The 15,518-nt window shown below is 39.2% G+C and overlaps 1 protein-coding gene across 2 annotated transcripts in view; it reads left to right on the top strand.

Annotated features, from left to right (window-relative positions):
• The window catches only part of LOC311259594 (protein kinase C-binding protein NELL1-like), a 282,733-nt gene that overhangs the window by 223,039 nt on the left and 44,176 nt on the right, over nucleotides 1-15,518 (top strand). The window lies entirely within an intron of this gene.

The following is a 15,518-nucleotide window of genomic DNA, read 5'->3' as shown; positions in this document are numbered from 1 at the left end:
CCCACATTTAATTTCCCACATCGACAGCTATAACTATGTAACACATCTCTAAAATGTCACTCAAATACATTTAAACTTTTTCAGGCACAGTTCCATCACAGTATAAAGTGACAGGTCTAATATTTAGTAAGTGCAGTAGTGTATTTTTAACAGCTGCTGTATAGAGCACAATGGCATACAAGATGTAGTGATGACAAATGAATCAAGTTTTTTATTTTTATTTTTAAGGTGTCATCTTTGGCCACACTTAGTTGGTCTCAGCAGCTTCTCACGACTCGCCAGTAAACACTGGCTTTTGGCCAAAACCATCAATTTTTACAGGCTGTCCAATTCAGAAATGAAATCTTTAATAAACTCTACGAGTGCATGTTATTGTATAACAGCAGCCAATGCTCTTCATTTTAACAATAAGAGTGACTTATTGCTCTATTATAATTTGAAAACGATTTCCCATTCAGAGGAAGTCGCACTGTGTTTAACAACTTCTTTATCGAACTGAACGGTAAAAGGGAAAAAACCATTACATTTTGTTTACCAGTTGCATGAAAAACACTTTGGGGGCTTGTAGTGGCATTTGCTTCTTTATTGTACTGTAGTTCTGTGACCCCATGTTAGTGTTAATCCAAGTGAACATTTGTCGAGGGCTGTGTAGCTGTTTACACGCCCTCTAACATTCTAGTGTGTGTGTGTGTGTATGTGTGTGCACAAACAAACACAACCTTTCTCTTTTAGTCTCTGCGTTCATGTGTCCACTCAGCCATGTACTGTATGAACTATATTAAACTCTATATTTGCACTAAAGGCCGTCGCAGTGGGACAGTCGCTGCAGGTCCAGGGCAGATGAGGCAGGATGGTTGATAGCAGTCCGTGTAGGGTCCTTATGGAGACTGAGGAGACTTGTTAGAGTGTTGCCAGCCTCCTCTACAAGCCAGAGGAGCATCACAGCTGTGTATTAACAGGCATGGAGCCAGTGAGGTGAAGAGAGGGAAAAACATACTCTATGTATTCAATTTACTGAAGTCTGAGATACACTGGATTGTTTGTTCAAGGTGCACTATGTCATTTTGGGGAAGACAGTTTGTTCAGACTAATTTTTTATGCCTAAACAAACTAAATAAACAAACTCTCTTCATTTTCATGACTGAATTAAGTGAATAAACAAACTGACCTTAAAGGACAACACAATTTCAGACTGTTTTACTTTGTTTATATTTGATGGACTCTGCCACCTTTCTAGCTTCAGACAGTGTTCTGGGGACTTTATTTTCCTCTGAGAACAGCTTGTTTATTCAGTTATGAAAGAAAGAAATATTTCTGAGTCTGTGTCACTAATTAATATTGTATATTCTGAATTTCTTCTCCAAAACTACATAGTGCCCAGTTAAACATGGTACACATTGTTTTTGATGTACAGTACATAGATTAAGTCAAGGACTGGAAAGGATTAAGATTTAGTCAACAGATTTGTTGCTACATTCAGATTTGATCAAATGTTTTGAAATGGATTTACAGTACAAATAATCCCCAACAATCGCAACTGTAGCATTAAAACAACTTCTGCTTCCTGTAATAGTACAATAACAATAACATTCCTACATTTAAAAGAAAGGACAATAATCACAGTGCAGCAGAGGAGAGAAGCCTAAAGACTCAACGACTTATTTTAATTACACTGCAGTTCATTAAAAATGACACCAAAAACGATACACGGATTTGAATTTTAGACAGAACACAGAAGCAAGCACAGTATTAAAAGGAAAGAAAAACCCAAAATAGAATAAGTAAATAATGTTCGACCAACAGAAGCATTTTACTCAATAGGTTGCAGATTAAATCAATTTAACAGTGACCTAAATGCTGGCAAGGAAGATAATTATTTTGGTGACATATTCCATGACTTACATAACTGTGGTCCTATAAATTTGATTTGACAGTTAACTCAGACAGCAGTGACACTAAGAAAAAGATGCAGATGGAACTTTCTCATGAAGCAGTTTTTGAATTAGGTCTTTACATGGCTGATACAGCGGCAACATTTGGTAATGATGTGAAAAACCTGGTTACTTTCATAAAAAATGCTCACATAATGAGTGAAATTAGTAAACCTTTATGAATGTTTGAATAAGAAATTAACAAGACTAAGAAAAGCAATCACTGCCACACTTCAGTCGGTACACATGCAGCGGATATGCAGCCCTACTCATGTCTAGTGCTTCATTGTAAAGAAAGAGATCCCATGAGCTCTTGTAATTTTCATGACTGTGTGCCTATGCCTGGCTGCCGTCCAAGTGATGGGAGTATCATTAAGCTTAATTACACTGTGATTTTCCAAACTGCTTAAACATGATCCCAGTAAACATCCTCAAGGCGCTGATATCCCATGATGCAACATATTTTATGTTGCATCATGGGATATCAGCGCCTTGAGGGAGCCAACATCACCAGATAAGACTGGTACTTTGAGGCAGCCTCAGCGCTGGTTCAACCAACGCTGAACAACTGCAACCTCAGTAAAACGTCTTTTTTGGTTTTTGTTTGTCTTCATTTGATTTTCTAAAACCTAATACCACACCAGTCAGCAACAACATTAACATAACTTACTGGTAAAGTGAATAAAATTGATCATCAAAGTTCTGCAGGGAAACCTTAGGTCCTGGCATCCATGTGTTTGTCACCTGACATGTACCACCAACCCAAACGCTGTTGTGGACAAAGTATGCTGCCTCATGGAAACGGCACTCCCCAATGGCAGTGCCCCCCTCAGCAGGACTGTGCGCCTTACAACACCGCAAAAACTGCTCAGGAATACCCCCAGGAACGTGACAAAGAGCTCAAGGCATCAATCTGTCCTCCAAATTCCCCAGATCCCAATCCGATCAAGCATCCGTGGGATGTGCCAGTAGAAGTCTGATCCATGGAGGCCCGATCTCGCTACCCACAGGACTCAAAGGATCTGCTGCCAACACCTTGGTGCCAGACACCACGGGACTGCCCCAGGGGTCCTGTGTCCATGCCCTCGACGACTCAGAGCCAAATCCAATCCACGGCAGGGCCTCCACGGTTCAGACTTGTTTCGGCACATCTCATTTTGATCATGTCTCAACATATTTAACAAAAGCAAATAGTAAATACTGTTAATTTTGAACCTCTTGCCATGTTCCACCGTGATTTCTACCATACCAACGATTAGCAGACAGGACAGTGTGGAACTATGATACTACAGGTGTATGTGTGTGTCTGATAGATGGCGAATGATTGCAAGGGGGAAAAGAGATAAATTAAAAGTAGGAAAGCAAATGCAAAGATGACGATAAGGGAAACAGAAAATGATGGGAGATGGAAAAAGGAGTAGGTGTTTCTAACCGCCCTCACCCCCCTCTCCCCTTCTGTAACACAGGCATTAGGATGGGCGGCAGGTGGAAGGCAGGTCTAGGGAGAGATCAATGCAATTTGCAAAGTGCCTTCTACACAGTTTCTGCCTCTGGATTGTCTCCAGGCTCATGCTACACACGCACACACAAACACACACACACACATCTGCAGACAATGTACAACCTGACTGCAGTGCTACCTCCACATTTTTCACTCTGGAAGTCACAGCCAATGTGCAAATGATGGAACACAGCAGCTAGAGAGGCGACGGTCTCCAACAATGTTTAGAATATGAATTATGGACTATAAATACATGGAAATTACTAAACATGGTGGAAAGACTTATGTCCATGCATGAATGTGAAATACAGTATAAGGTAAATGGACATCAGAACAAAGTGTGCCTGCCTGGACATTACATCCATACGTGATTGTTGCGTGTCATTCCGACACCATGGACATTAATCTGCTGCTAGAACAGCCTCCACTCTTCTGAGAAGGTTTTCCTCGAGATTTTAAAAAACCTGGCTGCTGGGATTTGTTCCAATACAGCCACAAGAACATGAGTGATGTTGGGCCAAACGGATTTAATTCATCCCAAAGTTGTTGAATGGGGCTTTGTGGAGGCCAGTCAAGTTCCTCCACACCAGACTAAAAGCATAATTTCTTCGGGGAGCTCGGGGGATTGCGGTGTTGATACATGAAAGGGGCTTCCCCAAAAAAAAAAAAAAAGTAAACAGGAAACTCAGCCTCAGACCAAATACTTGTCCTCATACTTTTTGCCATATAGTGTTGCTAATATAAAATTAGCCATTATACAGAGACCGCTCACGACAGTGTCATTTCTACTCACTGATAATATTTGTCAGAAGCAGGTGAGGAGATTCCATACTTTTTAATAATGTCATTAAAACTTCCTGCGTCTTACCTATCCTATTCTGGCCAATTAGTATTATGCGGGCAGGGAGTTGGAGGAATCAGCCTCTATGTTCCCCTCCCCCTGAGATCTCATTACGGTGTGATGGCGACAGTGTTGGCCAATCGACCTGTGCCTCCCATCTCATTCCCCTCATACATCATCGCGGCCCTCTCAGGAATAAGGGAATTAGTCTGGGCGCGACTGCAGCTCCTCAGCCTGTCCCTGCTAATATTAATAAGGCACAAAAAGTGTATTTAGCCAGGCTTGAGCAATGAGCCCATAGCAGACGGGGCCAAATCGGGTTTCGGAGCCAAAAGAATGTGATTAACTTGACATGTTAAAAGCTTAACAGGTGATGAGTGTCATCAGCTTATTTGCTTTGAAAGTAAATATTTTCAAATTCCACTGCGGCTCTTGAATTGGTTTACACGGAGAGTGAATTTTATTTGCAAAGCTGTAATTTGACCTTTTGTATTTGTTGTGACTCGAAGGGTGTTTTGCATACTTAATGACTTTAAAACTCAAAATCTCTCAGTCAATTTTTCTTTTGGACCTGAGCCCGTTAAGGGTCTGATTATGTAACAAAAATGATAAACCATATTGCAATGGTGGATTCCACTCTAAATGCACTCATAAATCATTTGCATCAAAATACTAAACACTAAACACATCTTAGGTATCTTTTGTGTATTTTTTAACATGGTTTGTGGGGGACAGCAAGCTCTGAAGTAGAAACCTTCTCAGACCCTTTTCCTGTTAGATCTCATTAACTGATGTTTCATGAATTACAGATGTTATTTTGTGTTGATATGTGATGAAGTTACTTCCCTTGTTTTCATGTAGTGTATACCTTTCCCTTAATGCTGTCTGATAACCCCTGCAGAGTAGGACTGGACTTTGGGTATTTAGCTGCCATAAGTGAAGGAAGCTGCAGTACTGGTGCTGTGCTTTCTAACTTGCTTTTCTACCCTTTTTGCACAAAATGAACATGTCCATACAGGTTTTTTAAACGTTGGTTCTCGTGCGTCCAGTTCATTGTCACAAACACGTTGGAAAGCAGAGACCAGTAGAAGACAGCAGATCATACGCCTCATCAGACTGCATCCAGAAGACTTAAAAAGTGTTTTCAAGAATTAGAGACATAATTATTGTCCAGAGCTGATGACATCATCTCTGTTGAGGATTGCAAAGGCCCAGTACCAATCAGGACCTTATATACTCACATGATTGAAAGTGATAATGTTACAGTGGTTGCTTTTTATATCTTTTACTTCAGTCTCTCTTTTTGCTGCTAAAACAGGTTTAATTGGACAGTATTAACGACCAGAAGCCCTTAAATTCAACACGTGTCACTGCACTCTGGTGACATGTTTACATCACTGCAGATCAGAGCCTCAGCCGATAAAAACACTTGTGATTACTGCAGGGTCATTTGGGAATGAATGCCAATTGTACCCTCATTGAAGACAAAAGCCAGATGCTAGTGGTGTTGGTGGGGTTTTGTCCAGTGTTAAGGGGGTATCACTGAAAAGACCTAGTTGTTGCTGCAAAAAGTCAGCTGTGGAAAGATATCCACGGTTCATGATTCTGTGTGACTCACACCTGAGCTCATCTTCTTGAGATCGTGCTCAACAGAAAAACGACAGCATTGGTTATTCGTTAGAAACTGCCTCGTGAATCTACTAAGTAGGTTTTCCTGACAAGCAACCCTGTGTGGTTGTGTGAATAATGGCTTTACTCTCTCGACTCACATCTCACTTCTATAACAGGAGAGTAATTACAGCTAATATTGTTGCTACTGCAATGCTATGCCCCTTCGGTGACTGTTAACGACACAATAGATTTGCCTGCTGCTGATATTATGCAAACAGACGATAGATGGAGAAGTGCTGCTATTGTAGAGGCTCGAACTGCTCAGCCCGACTGCAGCTTTGGTTTAAAAGCACAATTTAAGGACACAGTTAAAGATAATGAGTTCATTCTCCTCAGAGATTTCCCAATCCAAAAGTTTACATAGAACTACGCTGGAAAAGTCCAGTTTGTTAGTGCACTTGGTCATCATAAATGTAGCTCCGAATATAACTCTGCCTATTACCATGCATCCAGCAGGCCTGCAGCTGCCCCCTGCTTGTTGTGACTGAGATGATTGCAGGGGCACATAAGGAACAGCTTCCATCTCTAGAGCCCATTTTACTCTCATTGATTGACTAGTCTGACTGGAAGCGAAAAGAAATGAGGGGTTAAGACTCCTTCTACCTTTACTTACTCTTCCTTCCTCTCTCCCTCTCCCCTCTCCTTTTGTGTATTTCAATTCTCTCGGGCAGAGAAAGGGCTACCATTATGGCATCTCCCTCAGAGCACAATAAATAAGCCACAATAGTTCAATCGGAGCACGGCGCAAGATTATAGATCAGCATTGTTCCCGCTGCCAGCCTAATGATCAGCAGCCTATTCTGGAGCCTTTGTCGGCAGCAGAATGAGTGCGCTAATCTTGTTAATGGTCTGTTTCATTCCCTAGGACTGGTTTGTATAGACAAAGGGGTTTTAAATAGAGAGGATTTGAGTAGCGAGTCTAAACAGCAGCGCGGAGGACAAAGGCATTGACTCGTGCTTTTCTCATCTTGCTATCGGAGCTAATCACAGAGGAACCATGTTGCAACCAGCTAACAGCGAGCAGTGAAACCCAGGCTAATGTATTCTGAAAGATTGGAGCAGGGGGGGGTTGCTGCAGGGACTGGAGAAGAGAAATGAGAGTAGGGTGTGTTGGTGGTTGGGGGTGTTGGATTCAGCCTTCATTTCCCCTACAAGTATGAAGCATTTAATTTTCTGTTTACATAATTATTGCTCCCCTTCATCCCTTTTTTGATAGGAACAACACATTTAGTGGCTTCTCCGCTGTGTAGTTCTGTGCTAGAGGGCATAGTGTTTTACAACATTTAATTGGGTGAAAACCACAGCATCTGAAGCTATGATTAATTGCAAATGTGGAAGAAAAAAAAAAGATAACACTACTTGTTTTTGAAGCTTTGTAGCAATTATCATTTGAGGCAATTATTTTTAGTCCGTGTCCTGCTGTTAGATGTAGCTGCTGTGCTACAAAGAGAAAAATCCTCTCTTGTGCTCCGCTCTATCAGATCCACTCTCGTAATGTGGGCCCAATGTAATGCACCAGGCATAAATCTAGCATGCTGTCCTTATTCTCTCTGATGTTTGTCGTCTTCAATCAGTCTTGTGTCAATGATACTCTGCAGTATTAAATCTGTGTGAAGAATACTCTTTGTTAAATATAGACATACTTGTCTGTGACGCATATTGATACAGAGAATGGCAAAACCATAGCAACGAATAACAAAGTAGTACAAGAGTTCTACTTTCTGCAACAAACATGGTAAAACCTATTTGTATAACTCATAGTTACATTTAATATGTCCACAGCTGTTACGTTTGTAACTAGCGGAGGCAGAATGCAACACAGAGTCTCAGTGGAAACATTTGAAGGTTTAATGCACAACAATTCAGATATTAAAGGGCAATGGTGAAACAGGGAGCAATCTTCAAGCAGAGGGGTAATGGAGATTAGCCAGTGGCTGAGTGGCAGGCAGGGAGTAGACAAAGGTGGCAAAGGCAGGTTGGTGGTGTGGAGTGGGAAGGTAGACAGGCGCAGGAGAAGCTGAAGCACAGGAGGGTAATGTCACAGATTAAATCAAGATGAGCAGAAAAAGGTAATCCTTTGCCTCAGAGCGTAACTAGAGAGGCGACGTAACGATCTGGTGGAGACTAAGGCCCTGTCCACATGTACACGTGTATTTCTTAAAACAAAGATTTTTCTTGGCCTTTTGTTCACATGTAAACAGCGTTTAAAAAAAAAACAGACTGTTTGGAAACGTGCATCCAGGGTAAAGATATTCGTAAACTCTGTTTTCAGTGTTTACGTCTAGACGGGCAGAAACTGAGGTTATTTGGAAATGACTAACGCCGACATCCATGTTGGCTTCCTGGTTCTTATTAGTGCATGTAGCATCATTGGCAAATGTGATTTTGGAGTATGTTCTATGATATTGTTGTATTTGAGTTTGCACATTGACAGTATGTACGTTACAGTATATTGTCTGTATTTAGAGCAACACAATTGCCTGAATAAATGTTAGCAAAGTACATTTCTGCAAAACTACAGATAAGTTCAAGCCACTACTAGACTGCTAACACTACAGGTAGCTTAGCCAGTCCTTCGGGGGAGGTTGTGAAGAAACAGTCCAAGTTCATGTGTAAAAATGTGTTTCATTGCTCGACAGCTTCTCAGGAGGAGCCAGCAGGGTCCACTGAGGAATGTGTTTGAAGACAACTCTGTTAAAATGAACTTTTTTTTCATCCACAGTGTGTCTGGTGTGGCTCTGTAGATGCATTTTATCTGTGTGCTATGGTTTTATTGCCTTTTATCTATTGCTCTCTGCCTCTGTATCTACTCCTGTTTTTTCTCCAAAGCAGTGAGTTGAATGTGAGACAGGAAGAGGTGTAAGGGAAACTTGAATGCAGGAAGGTGGATACATTGGCCTCATGGTTACTGTTTTCATGTGAACAGCAACGGCCAATAGAACACATGTACTGTATGTAAAACATGGGAGCAGGATTTGTGATTTTACACAATCTTTATATATCTTGTACTACTTTTTTATAGATTGTGGCCTTAATGGCCTGACATGTGTTGAAGGATCAATGAGTGAATTTTCCTTCTTGGATTGTTTATTTCGAAGGATTTTCAGAGGTCTGAAGAAGTGAAAATGTCCAGTATGTCACAAAAATAAAACATTATTGAAAAGCCAGAAAAAATGACTAGATAAATACAATTTAAAGGTTCAATTCGTAAGAAAGTTGATTTTTGAGTCTCATTCCCAAATCGCAAATATTGACACTTTGAATTTCCAAACTGGTCAAATATTGACACTTTAGGACTGTGGGGTTGGGTCAGCCAACATCAACTGTTTTACAAATCGAACCTTTAAGATAAATCAAAATACATATTTGCGATTTTTTGTTGTTGTTGTTGTGTTTCATTTTCTTTCTTATCCCTTAATAATCTGGCTTATTATGGGACCCTTTGAGAGGTCCTGACAAAAACAAACCCTTCTTTCAACATTTCTTTATGAAATAACCACTTTAAAAGTTGTCACCAATATATGAAAAGCTAGCTATTGAGACCTTTCAACATGGCTGAAAGCCTGCATTTAGTGACCATGCCTACTAAAGCACTCTCATTTTGGTTATAATGCTAAGCCTTCGCCTGATATGTGTCACATGGGAACATCTTATCTGAAATGGGTTTCCCCACAGAGTTAGAGGAGGATTTGAAAAATGCAAAGTCCTGGCTTTAGAAAAATCCAGAACATATTTTCTTATTGTACATTAACCACTAATGTTTGACACCAATAAACTATTTTATCAAACGCCTGGGTGTCTGCTAGACATCACTGATGTCATATAATTACATATGCAGCACAGAAAACACATTGATTTGTTTTTCACAACAAAGAGTAGCACATTCTCACATATGTTTGTAGATAAGATGATGAGATAATTATAATAATAATTACTACAGATTATTAGCACCTTACTTATGGGTGCTGACAATAAAACCTGAAGCACAGGCAGTGTGTTGTAACACACAGCATGTCATTTATACATAAAATAAAATGTTTGTTAGTTGAGAAAATGTAAGAATAGAGAAAAAACTTTGTTGAAACACATTGTTCTTTATAATTAATAGTGAAGCACATATCACAAACTTAAAAGAAATTGCACTGATTAGACCTCCATCACTTTCAGTTTTAAGCAGTAATATGTTCCCCATTCAAAGTAATTGAGCTTCAGGGTATGCATCTCTTGAGAAACAAAGTCTCTGTATGCTGCAAAAGAGACTAAAAGGAAGTGACACCTTTCACCTGATGTTTATTTGCCTTAATAGGAACAAGTGTACAACACTGGATATTTGTGTGGTTGATAAATAATGCAATAGTTTATCTGTTTATAAAGCTGTGCTTAGCATCTCATGTTAGCTTAATTTCTCCAGATGCCGTCTCCCTTGTCCAATCAACTGAAAATTCAAAGAAGACACATTTTGCTCAGGACCAAATGTATCATCCTCGTCGGTTTCTGAATTATTGAATTTAATTTGCAACCTGCACTAATAGCATAAATAAATTCACCTGGCATAAAAAAGCCTGATTTCACACACAGATGGGGTTTCGACTGGGACTGAACAGCACAAAGCCCAGAGGCTCCGAGGTCCAAAACACTTTAGTTCAGATCTGTGGGCCCTGACTGATTTATGGCAGGCTGCAGGCTGCAGGCTGCACACACACATACACACGCACACACACAAATAAGGTATAGACAAGTCGAGGAAATAATTGACCGGAAAGCGCCTTGAAACCTAAGACTGTCCAATAATTTTTACTCACAGCTATTGCTGGTGAGATTCTCTAAAAAGGTAATCGATTAGTAATCACTTATTATTCCTGAAATTGTGATGTAACTTGTTCTTAGAGAGTGGAGTGGAGCATTCACATCACAGTTTTAAATTACTTAATGACTGACAACATTGAGACTTAAAACTTAAACTTGATTCAGAGTCAAGTAACAGAAATGACAGCTTGTTCAGATTTGACTCACTTCTCACTCAGAAGAGGAGTGTGATCGTTGACGCCAATTGCCGCACATACTATATTTTTAGTTTGTGTGACTGACACATACACCTGAGGATATAATCATGTTGTGTGTTGAGAAAGTGAATACACATCCAGAAATCATTTGGAAGGAATACAATAAAAATGCTGCTTATTACTCCAGAACTTGCCTAAGATGCATCAGGTTTTTCAGTTTTCTTCTTTATCAAAGTAACCTAGTGAGAGTTGTTTGTAAATGTATGGGTACATTGCAAACGTGAACTGCTAATAGGTAATTCTGCATACTTTTAATTAGAGCCCGACCGATGCAGTTTTGGATGCGGATGCCGATACAGACATTTTTTCCCTCAAATGTGGTGAGCAAAAACTTGTGACAAAATAGGTAATGGAGGCAGGATATTTTGCAGTTTAACAACAAACTTTGTCTAAAATGACATCAGTGAACTGAAACGATAAACTTCACTCAAAATCTAATAATTATGAATCACCCCAATCACTGTTTCCTGCATTGTATTCTGTAAAAACAAAAAAGTTTTCATATCGGTAGATATCAACAACATATACGCCGATACCGATATATCTGTGATAGGCCAATATTGACCGATAATATTGGCCAACCGATATATCAGCTCTACTTTTGATCGTGCTAATTTGGCAAAATGTTAACAAAAAGTTGTAGTCCACAGCTCACTAAGGCAACCGACTTGCTGCGACACTCAGGATATGTTTTGTGACTTTATTATTTCTCCATTCATATCATTAAAGAACACCTGAAGGAAGATACACAGAGAAAGACAGGCAGTACCTCATCAATGATTGTATCAACCGTATCCATGATATGCGGTGTGACAAGGTGTTTGTGTGCATGCTTTTGTGTGTGTGTTTTTTTTAGAATCTGATATCCAGGACTTTTGCTAATTAGTGCAATGTTTCTGCCAAGCAGGAAATTTGGAGGGCAGGGCACAAACACAGAGCTCATCAAAGGAAGAGCCATTATTGAGACGTTCATTTACCACCGAGAAAGCAGCCGGATATGATGGAACAGAAACACTGATCCAGAAAAGAAAAAGAAATCCAAATTATTCTTTTTTATTATATTACAGTACATTTCACCTTTATTTTTCCAAAGAAAATGTCCCTTGGACTCCTCTTACATACTGCTTTAACCCCAAAACACAATAGAGTTTACAAGATAACCACAAAAGTGCTACAGTACAACTGCAAGATACAAAAACAGTCAACACTCGCACCAGGTAGCCATCTCGATTAAGCATCTTAGTTCATTTATTAGCATGCAAACATTTACTAATTACAGTGCAGAAACAGCAAATTAAACAAGTGGAGTAAAAGAGTACCTACATTTATGTGGCAGCTACATTTCCTAGTTACTAACCATGCAAGAGTATATACAATGAGTAAAATAAGTTCTGCTGCAGCCAGCTACAACAGTAAAATACAGCTTTCATGTTACTGCATCAACACATTTGTCCAATAATACATATCATTAATTAATCGATAAATATATTTCCTCCACCTCTCGCTAATTAGCAATGAACACAAAGCAAAGCTGAGACTGATAGGGATGTCATTCGTTTTGCAGGTATTCAGTCACAGAGCAGTCTTATATTCATTCAACGTTTTTCTCAGCTGAAGAGGAGCTCCAAAAAATTCTGAAAACCTTAACCCTAACCCGCTCACATTCCTAAAATGTTCACTCTACCTACGTCATTTAAACATCAGCTTGTAGGACAATTTGTGCTGGTCAAAGACACGTGCCTCTGGAAACTATCGGACCAACACTTTTGGCTCGATGTGATTAGCAGTGACAGGATTGTCAATCAACTGATTATTAATTCAATTGAAAAAAATACTAAAATCCAATAAAAAGAGGAGCGTCTCATTCAGTCAATGGGTCATATGACCTGGGTTAGCATTTTGAGACGTAAGTGTGTGTCAAAGTGAAAGAAATGAAGCAGCAGTTATGTCCTCATGGGATGATATGAGTGTTCCTGTTCTCTTTACCTGCCTTTAACACTGGCTGCTGCTCTGCCTGATGGGTCCTCCACCTGCGAGAAAAACACACACCTATATATATATATATATATATATATATATATATATATATACACACACACATATGCGTATCCAAATCCACTTTCCTTCCCCATCTCAATTAATGCAGATTTCTCAGCTGTCACTTCCGTCTTCTTTCATCAATCTATTTCCCACCTCTCACTTCTCCTCAATCTCTGCCATGCGCTTTCTGTCAGGGGTGACAGTGACAGGTTTAGTATGCAGGGTCATATTTTTAAAGGCTTTTTTTTTTTTTTTTTTGCTTGCTATTTATGCTCCCTATCTTTGTACAGAATTAATTAGTGTGGAAACACAGAGATTTCATTAGATTTTGATCTGAACTATTAATTAGGGAGTGAAAACAAAGTTACCAAACACACTGTAAAACTACATTTGCGAGTGTCATGAGTACTGTAAGTGAAAGGTATGCAACATTTAAATTATGTTTATAAATTAGAGCAAAATATGGTGATCATGTGATGAAATTTGTTTTAAATAGCAGTATGACTGTCGATTCCAGTAATCTAGTGATAATTAATTCACTCCAAATTACATACTTTACATGTGTTTTTTTTGCAAAAACTCTGAAGAAAAGTGAAAACAATAAGGCTTACAGTAAATGGTCAGTTCATCCAACCTGGTTCTGAAAAATCCTATTTACCGCATTGAAAAATAGAAAGTGTATGGTATTACAATCATTACAATTGTTATGATCAGTAAAGAAGGGGACCTGTCTGGAAAGACATGTTGCTTTTGAATGTTTTGATGCACTGCAAGCTAAACTCTATCTGCTTTCTTTGTACTGGGGATGAGGCAGAATTCTTACATCTAAAGTGAATGGCTTTATGATATTTTGTGTTACTGTGTGTGTGTTTAATGAACCAACTCTTTATTGATTTACATCCATGTTGTAGAAGAATGTAAATAAAAAATAGTGAATTTTCCCTCGTACTTGAATGTAATGGGGAAAAAACAGCAATCTGGAGAAACAAGTGACATTATTTCAACACAATCTTCCACACAAAATCAAATTCACATCGTGACCTGACGTGATGCATATCTCTCCTCCAGATTCGAGCAGTATGTGTCATGGGTATTTCCACCTCTACATCTCGCCTCAGCAGTAAATTTCATCTTATCAGTGAAACAGCAGAGGTTGGGGGAAACAGTAGTGTTGGCTTGCCTACCTCTGTGTGTGTGTGTGTGTGTGTGTGTGTGTGTGTGTGTGTGTGTGTGTGTGTGTGTGTGTGTGTGTGTGTGTGTGTGTGTGTGTGTTGGTAATGGATTCAAATAGAGGGAGTCGCTCGTCTTGCACGGCCCTTGGTTATGAAAGCTCCTCGCATCCAGCTGCCAAGGGCATTCCTGCTCCTCCCATCCTCGCTGATCTGATAGGTTCATGCCCCCATGACTCTTCCACAGATGAAAATAGATAAAATCATCCAGACGTGGCGTGAACAGCCAGTTAATGTTTGCCACACACTGATTCAGTCGGGGGAAAAAAGTAGTGAGATAAATATATTTTTGGGGGGGTTTTGTTTTTTATTCAGTTGTTATTCAGGAATTGATTTTTTTTTGTTTTGTTTTACATAAAAAAATACCAAACAAAACTTTTCCAACAAAGAGAAATGTTTTGGCTTGCAGTTATTTAGTTTTTATTTATTCACAGAATCCAGAAAACTTATCTTCACCCAACTCTTTTGAGAAACATATTTCATCTTCATTTGGACTTCAACTGGGCAAGTTTTCAAACAAACAGATACAGCTCTAAAGAGACACATGCCTACACTCAGCCACCACATCTAAGCACAAATGTCTCTGTTAACTTTCTTCTTAACTTGAAGAATCCGAACTTTGAATTCAAGCCAGTGAGTTATTGATCCCAAACTAAATAATTGAAATGATATATAATACAACCTGGATTAATTGATTCTTTTGGCCAGTCAGTGGGAATAAACAAACTATGAACACAAAACTGACGATACATACGCTACAAATCAGGTAGTGAATGTCTGCTTCGTCGTTTCCAAATACCAGTTAAAACTGATTTTCTGAATAACCTGACCTTGGAAGAAGTTCAGAAGTTCGAAAGGCCCACATGCATTGAAAAGGCTACGTTTTAACGAATAACGACTTCTACTACTTGATTGAGGATTTAGGAAAAGATGGTGGTCTTGGTTAAATGAAACCACATTTGACAATTGTAAGCAATCAGGTTGTAAACCTGCAAACTGGTGTCAGTCTAACTTTCTGTAAGCATTCCTGTTTTTGATTTAGTTTTCTTAGTGTGTTCATGTGTAAATTACACATTCACATCAATACAGCGTTCTTTCTTTCCATCTTTGTAGACAACAATGTTCTAATAATAATATTCTATTCTTTTCTATTTGCTACACCCACCTCTGATTCTGACTGACATCAGACATCATTACTTTCACAACCAGAGGAGGTTGCTTATACGGAAAATATGAACATCC

Source organism: Pagrus pagrus, assembly GCF_965226575.1.
Source record: "Pagrus pagrus genome assembly, chromosome: 1".
Classification (NCBI taxonomy): Eukaryota; Metazoa; Chordata; class Actinopteri; order Spariformes; family Sparidae; genus Pagrus; species Pagrus pagrus.
Note: the sequence above shows the minus strand (reverse complement) of the source record. Positions and strands in the feature narration are given on the sequence as shown.